Consider the following 6,428-nt stretch of genomic DNA (forward strand, 5'->3'; position numbering starts at 1 on the left):
GAGACTCTTATCCAGAGACACGACAGTAGGGAGTCATTTAGCAGTTTCTTATCCAGAGACATTACAGTAGGGAGTCATTTAGCACTCTCTTATCCAGAGACATTACAGTAGGGAGTCATTTAGCAGAGTCTCTTATCCAGAGACATTACAGTAGGGAGTCATTTAGCAGAGTCTCTTATCCAGAGACATTACAGTAGGGAGTCATTTAGCAGAGTCTCTTATCCAGAGACATTACAGCAGGGAGTCATTTAGCAGAGGCTCTTATCCAGAGACACTACAGCAGGGAGTCATTTAGCAGAGGCACTTTTCCAGAGACACTACAGTAGGGAGTCATTTAGCAGTCGCTTGTCCAGAGACACTACAGCAGGGAGTCATTTAGCAGAGGCTCTTATCCAGAGACACTACAGCAGGGAGTCATTTAGCAGAGGCTATTATCCAGAGACACTACAGCAGGGAGTCATTTAGCAGAGGCTCTTATCCAGAGACACTACAGTAGGGAGTCGTTTAGCAGAGGCTCTTATCCAGTGACACAACAGTTGGGAGTCATTTAGCAGTTTCTTATCCAGAGACACTACAGTTGGGAGTAATTTAGCAGAGGCTCTTATCCAGAGACACTACAGCAGGGAGTCATTTAGCAGAGGCTCTTTTCCAGAGACACTACAGTAGGGAGTCATTTAGCAGTCGCTTGTCCAGAGACACTACAGTAGGGAGTCATTTAGCAGAGGCTCTTACCCAGAGACACTACAGTAGGGAGTCATTTAGCAGAGGCTCGTATCCAGAGGCACTGCAATAGGGAGTCATTTAGCAGAGGCTCTTATCCAGAGACACTACAGCAGGGAGTAATTTACCAGAGGCTCTTATCCAGAGACACTACAGCAGGGAGTCATTTAGCAGAGGCTCTTATCCAGAGACACTACAGCAGGGAGTCATTTAGCAGAGGCACTTTTCCAGAGACACTACAGTAGGGAGTCATTTAGCAGTCGCTTGTCCAGAGACACTACAGTAGGGAGTCATTTAGCAGAGGCTCTTATCCAGAGACACTACAGTAGGGAGTAATTTAGCAGAGGCTCTTATCCAGAGACACTACAGCAGGGAGTCATTTAGCAGAGGCTCTTATCCAGAGACACTACAGTAGGGAGTCGTTTAGCAGAGGCTCTTATCCAGTGACACAACAGTTGGGAGTCATTTAGCAGTTTCTTATCCAGAGACACTACAGCAGGGAGTCATTTAGCAGAGGCTCTTTTCCAGAGACACTACAGTAGGGAGTCATTTAGCAGAGGCTCTTATCCAGAGACACTACAGTAGGGAGTAATTTAGCAGAGGCTCTTATCCAGAGACACTACAGCAGGGAGTCATTTAGCAGAGGCTATTATCCAGAGACACTACAGCAGGGAGTCATTTAGCAGAGGCTCTTATCCAGAGACACTATACAGTAGGCAGTCATTTAGCAGTCGCTTGTCCAGAGACACTACAGTAGGGAGTCATTTAGCAGTCGCTTGTCCAGAGACACTACAGTAGGGAGTCATTTAGCAGAGGCTCTTACCCAGAGACACTACAGTAGGGAGTCATTTAGCAGAGGCTCGTATCCATAGACACTGCAATAGGGAGTCATTTAGCAGAGGCTCTTATCCAGAGACACTACAGTAGGGAGTCGTTTAGCAGAGGCTCTTATCCAGTGACACAACAGTTGGGAGTCATTTAGCAGTTTCTTATCCAGAGACACTACAGCAGGGAGTCATTTAGCAGAGGCTCTTTTCCAGAGACACTACAGTAGGGAGTCATTTAGCAGTCGCTTGTCCAGAGACACTACAGCAGGGAGTCATTTAGCAGAGGCTCTTATCCAGAGACACTACAGCAGGGAGTCATTTAGCAGAGGCACTTTTCCAGAGACACTACAGTAGGGAGTCATTTAGCAGTCGCTTGTCCAGAGACACTACAGTAGGGAGTCATTTAGCAGAGGCTCTTATCCAGAGACACTACAGCAGGGAGTCATTTAGCAGAGGCTATTATCCAGAGACACTACAGCAGGGAGTCATTTAGCAGAGGCTCTTATCCAGAGACACTACAGTAGGGAGTCGTTTAGCAGAGGCTCTTATCCAGTGACACAACAGTTGGGAGTCATTTAGCAGTTTCTTATCCAGAGACACTACAGTTGGGAGTAATTTAGCAGAGGCTCTTATCCAGAGACACTACAGCAGGGAGTAATTTAGCAGAGGCTCTTTTCCAGAGACACTACAGTAGGGAGTCATTTAGCAGTCGCTTGTCCAGAGACACTACAGTAGGGAGTCATTTAGCAGAGGCTCTTACCCAGAGACACTACAGTAGGGAGTCATTTAGCAGAGGCTCGTATCCAGAGGCACTGCAATAGGGAGTCATTTAGCAGAGGCTCTTATCCAGAGACACTACAGCAGGGAGTAATTTACCAGAGGCTCTTATCCAGAGACACTACAGCAGGGAGTCATTTAGCAGAGGCTCTTATCCAGAGACACTACAGCAGGGAGTCATTTAGCAGAGGCACTTTTCCAGAGACACTACAGTAGGGAGTCATTTAGCAGTCGCTTGTCCAGAGACACTACAGTAGGGAGTCATTTAGCAGAGGCTCTTATCCAGAGACACTACAGTAGGGAGTAATTTAGCAGAGGCTCTTATCCAGAGACACTACAGCAGGGAGTCATTTAGCAGAGGCTATTATCCAGAGACACTACAGCAGGGAGTCATTTAGCAGAGGCTCTTATCCAGAGACACTATACAGTAGGCAGTCATTTAGCAGTCGCTTGTCCAGAGACACTACAGTAGGGAGTCATTTAGCAGTCGCTTGTCCAGAGACACTACAGTAGGGAGTCATTTAGCAGAGGCTCTTACCCAGAGACACTACAGTAGGGAGTCATTTAGCAGAGGCTCGTATCCAGAGACACTGCAATAGGGAGTCATTTAGCAGAGGCTCTTATCCAGAGACACTACAGTAGGGAGTCGTTTAGCAGAGGCTCTTATCCAGTGACACAACAGTTGGGAGTCATTTAGCAGTTTCTTATCCAGAGACACTACAGCAGGGAGTCATTTAGCAGAGGCTCTTTTCCAGAGACACTACAGTAGGGAGTCATTTAGCAGTCGCTTGTCCAGAGACACTACAGCAGGGAGTCATTTAGCAGAGGCTCTTATCCAGAGACACTACAGTAGGGAGTCGTTTAGCAGAGGCTCTTATCCAGTGACACAACAGTTGGGAGTCATTTAGCAGTTTCTTATCCAGAGACACTACAGCAGGGAGTCATTTAGCAGAGGCTCTTTTCCAGAGACACTACAGTAGGGAGTCATTTAGCAGAGGCTCTTATCCAGAGACACTACAGTAGGGAGTAATTTAGCAGAGGCTCTTATCCAGAGACACTACAGCAGGGAGTCATTTAGCAGAGGCTATTATCCAGAGACACTACAGCAGGGAGTCATTTAGCAGAGGCTCTTATCCAGAGACACTATACAGTAGGCAGTCATTTAGCAGTCGCTTGTCCAGAGACACTACAGTAGGGAGTCATTTAGCAGTCGCTTGTCCAGAGACACTACAGTAGGGAGTCATTTAGCAGAGGCTCTTACCCAGAGACACTACAGTAGGGAGTCATTTAGCAGAGGCTCGTATCCAGAGACACTGCAATAGGGAGTCATTTAGCAGAGGCTCTTATCCAGAGACACTACAGTAGGGAGTCGTTTAGCAGAGGCTCTTATCCAGTGACACAACAGTTGGGAGTCATTTAGCAGTTTCTTATCCAGAGACACTACAGCAGGGAGTCATTTAGCAGAGGCTCTTTTCCAGAGACACTACAGTAGGGAGTCATTTAGCAGTCGCTTGTCCAGAGACACTACAGCAGGGAGTCATTTAGCAGAGGCTCTTATCCAGAGACACTACAGCAGGGAGTCATTTAGCAGAGGCACTTTTCCAGAGACACTACAGTAGGGAGTCATTTAGCAGTCGCTTGTCCAGAGACACTACAGTAGGGAGTCATTTAGCAGAGGCTCTTATCCAGAGACACTACAGCAGGGAGTCATTTAGCAGAGGCTATTATCCAGAGACACTACAGCAGGGAGTCATTTAGCAGAGGCTCTTATCCAGAGACACTACAGTAGGGAGTCGTTTAGCAGAGGCTCTTATCCAGTGACACAACAGTTGGGAGTCATTTAGCAGTTTCTTATCCAGAGACACTACAGTTGGGAGTAATTTAGCAGAGGCTCTTATCCAGAGACACTACAGCAGGGAGTCATTTAGCAGAGGCTCTTTTCCAGAGACACTACAGTAGGGAGTCATTTAGCAGTCGCTTGTCCAGAGACACTACAGTAGGGAGTCATTTAGCAGAGGCTCTTACCCAGAGACACTACAGTAGGGAGTCATTTAGCAGAGGCTCGTATCCAGAGGCACTGCAATAGGGAGTCATTTAGCAGAGGCTCTTATCCAGAGACACTACAGCAGGGAGTAATTTACCAGAGGCTCTTATCCAGAGACACTACAGCAGGGAGTCATTTAGCAGAGGCTCTTATCCAGAGACACTACAGCAGGGAGTCATTTAGCAGAGGCACTTTTCCAGAGACACTACAGTAGGGAGTCATTTAGCAGTCGCTTGTCCAGAGACACTACAGTAGGGAGTCATTTAGCAGAGGCTCTTATCCAGAGACACTACAGTAGGGAGTAATTTAGCAGAGGCTCTTATCCAGAGACACTACAGCAGGGAGTCATTTAGCAGAGGCTATTATCCAGAGACACTACAGCAGGGAGTCATTTAGCAGAGGCTCTTATCCAGAGACACTACAGCAGGGAGTCATTTAGCAGAGGCTATTATCCAGAGACACTACAGCAGGGAGTCATTTAGCAGAGGCTCTTATCCAGAGACACTATACAGTAGGCAGTCATTTAGCAGTCGCTTGTCCAGAGACACTACAGTAGGGAGTCATTTAGCAGTCGCTTGTCCAGAGACACTACAGTAGGGAGTCATTTAGCAGAGGCTCTTACCCAGAGACACTACAGTAGGGAGTCATTTAGCAGAGGCTCGTATCCAGAGACACTGCAATAGGGAGTCATTTAGCAGAGGCTCTTATCCAGAGACACTACAGTAGGGAGTCGTTTAGCAGAGGCTCTTATCCAGTGACACAACAGTTGGGAGTCATTTAGCAGTTTCTTATCCAGAGACACTACAGCAGGGAGTCATTTAGCAGAGGCTCTTTTCCAGAGACACTACAGTAGGGAGTCATTTAGCAGTCGCTTGTCCAGAGACACTACAGCAGGGAGTCATTTAGCAGAGGCTCTTATCCAGAGACACTACAGTAGGGAGTCGTTTAGCAGAGGCTCTTATCCAGTGACACAACAGTTGGGAGTCATTTAGCAGTTTCTTATCCAGAGACACTACAGCAGGGAGTCATTTAGCAGAGGCTCTTTTCCAGAGACACTACAGTAGGGAGTCATTTAGCAGAGGCTCTTATCCAGAGACACTACAGTAGGGAGTAATTTAGCAGAGGCTCTTATCCAGAGACACTACAGCAGGGAGTCATTTAGCAGAGGCTATTATCCAGAGACACTACAGCAGGGAGTCATTTAGCAGAGGCTCTTATCCAGAGACACTATACAGTAGGCAGTCATTTAGCAGTCGCTTGTCCAGAGACACTACAGTAGGGAGTCATTTAGCAGTCGCTTGTCCAGAGACACTACAGTAGGGAGTCATTTAGCAGAGGCTCTTACCCAGAGACACTACAGTAGGGAGTCATTTAGCAGAGGCTCGTATCCAGAGACACTGCAATAGGGAGTCATTTAGCAGAGGCTCTTATCCAGAGACACTACAGTAGGGAGTCGTTTAGCAGAGGCTCTTATCCAGTGACACAACAGTTGGGAGTCATTTAGCAGTTTCTTATCCAGAGACACTACAGCAGGGAGTCATTTAGCAGAGGCTCTTTTCCAGAGACACTACAGTAGGGAGTCATTTAGCAGTCGCTTGTCCAGAGACACTACAGCAGGGAGTCATTTAGCAGAGGCTCTTATCCAGAGACACTACAGTAGGGAGTCGTTTAGCAGAGGCTCTTATCCAGTGACACAACAGTTGGGAGTCATTTAGCAGTTTCTTATCCAGAGACACTACAGCAGGGAGTCATTTAGCAGAGGCTCTTTTCCAGAGACACTACAGCAGGGAGTAATTTACCAGAGGCTCTTATCCAGAGACACTACAGCAGGGAGTCATTTGGCAGAGGCTCTTATCCAGAGACACTACAGCAGGGAGTCGTTTAGCAGAGGCTCTTATCCAGTGACACAACAGTTGGGAGTCATTTAGCAGTTTCTTATCCAGAGACACTACAGCAGGGAGTCATTTAGCAGAGGCTCTTTTCCAGAGACACTACAGTAGGGAGTCATTTAGCAGAGGCTCTTATCCAGAGACACTACAGTAGGGAGTAATTTAGCAGAG

Source organism: Oncorhynchus kisutch, linkage group LG29 (genome assembly GCF_002021735.2).
Source record: "Oncorhynchus kisutch isolate 150728-3 linkage group LG29, Okis_V2, whole genome shotgun sequence".
Lineage (NCBI taxonomy): Eukaryota > Metazoa > Chordata > Actinopteri > Salmoniformes > Salmonidae > Oncorhynchus > Oncorhynchus kisutch.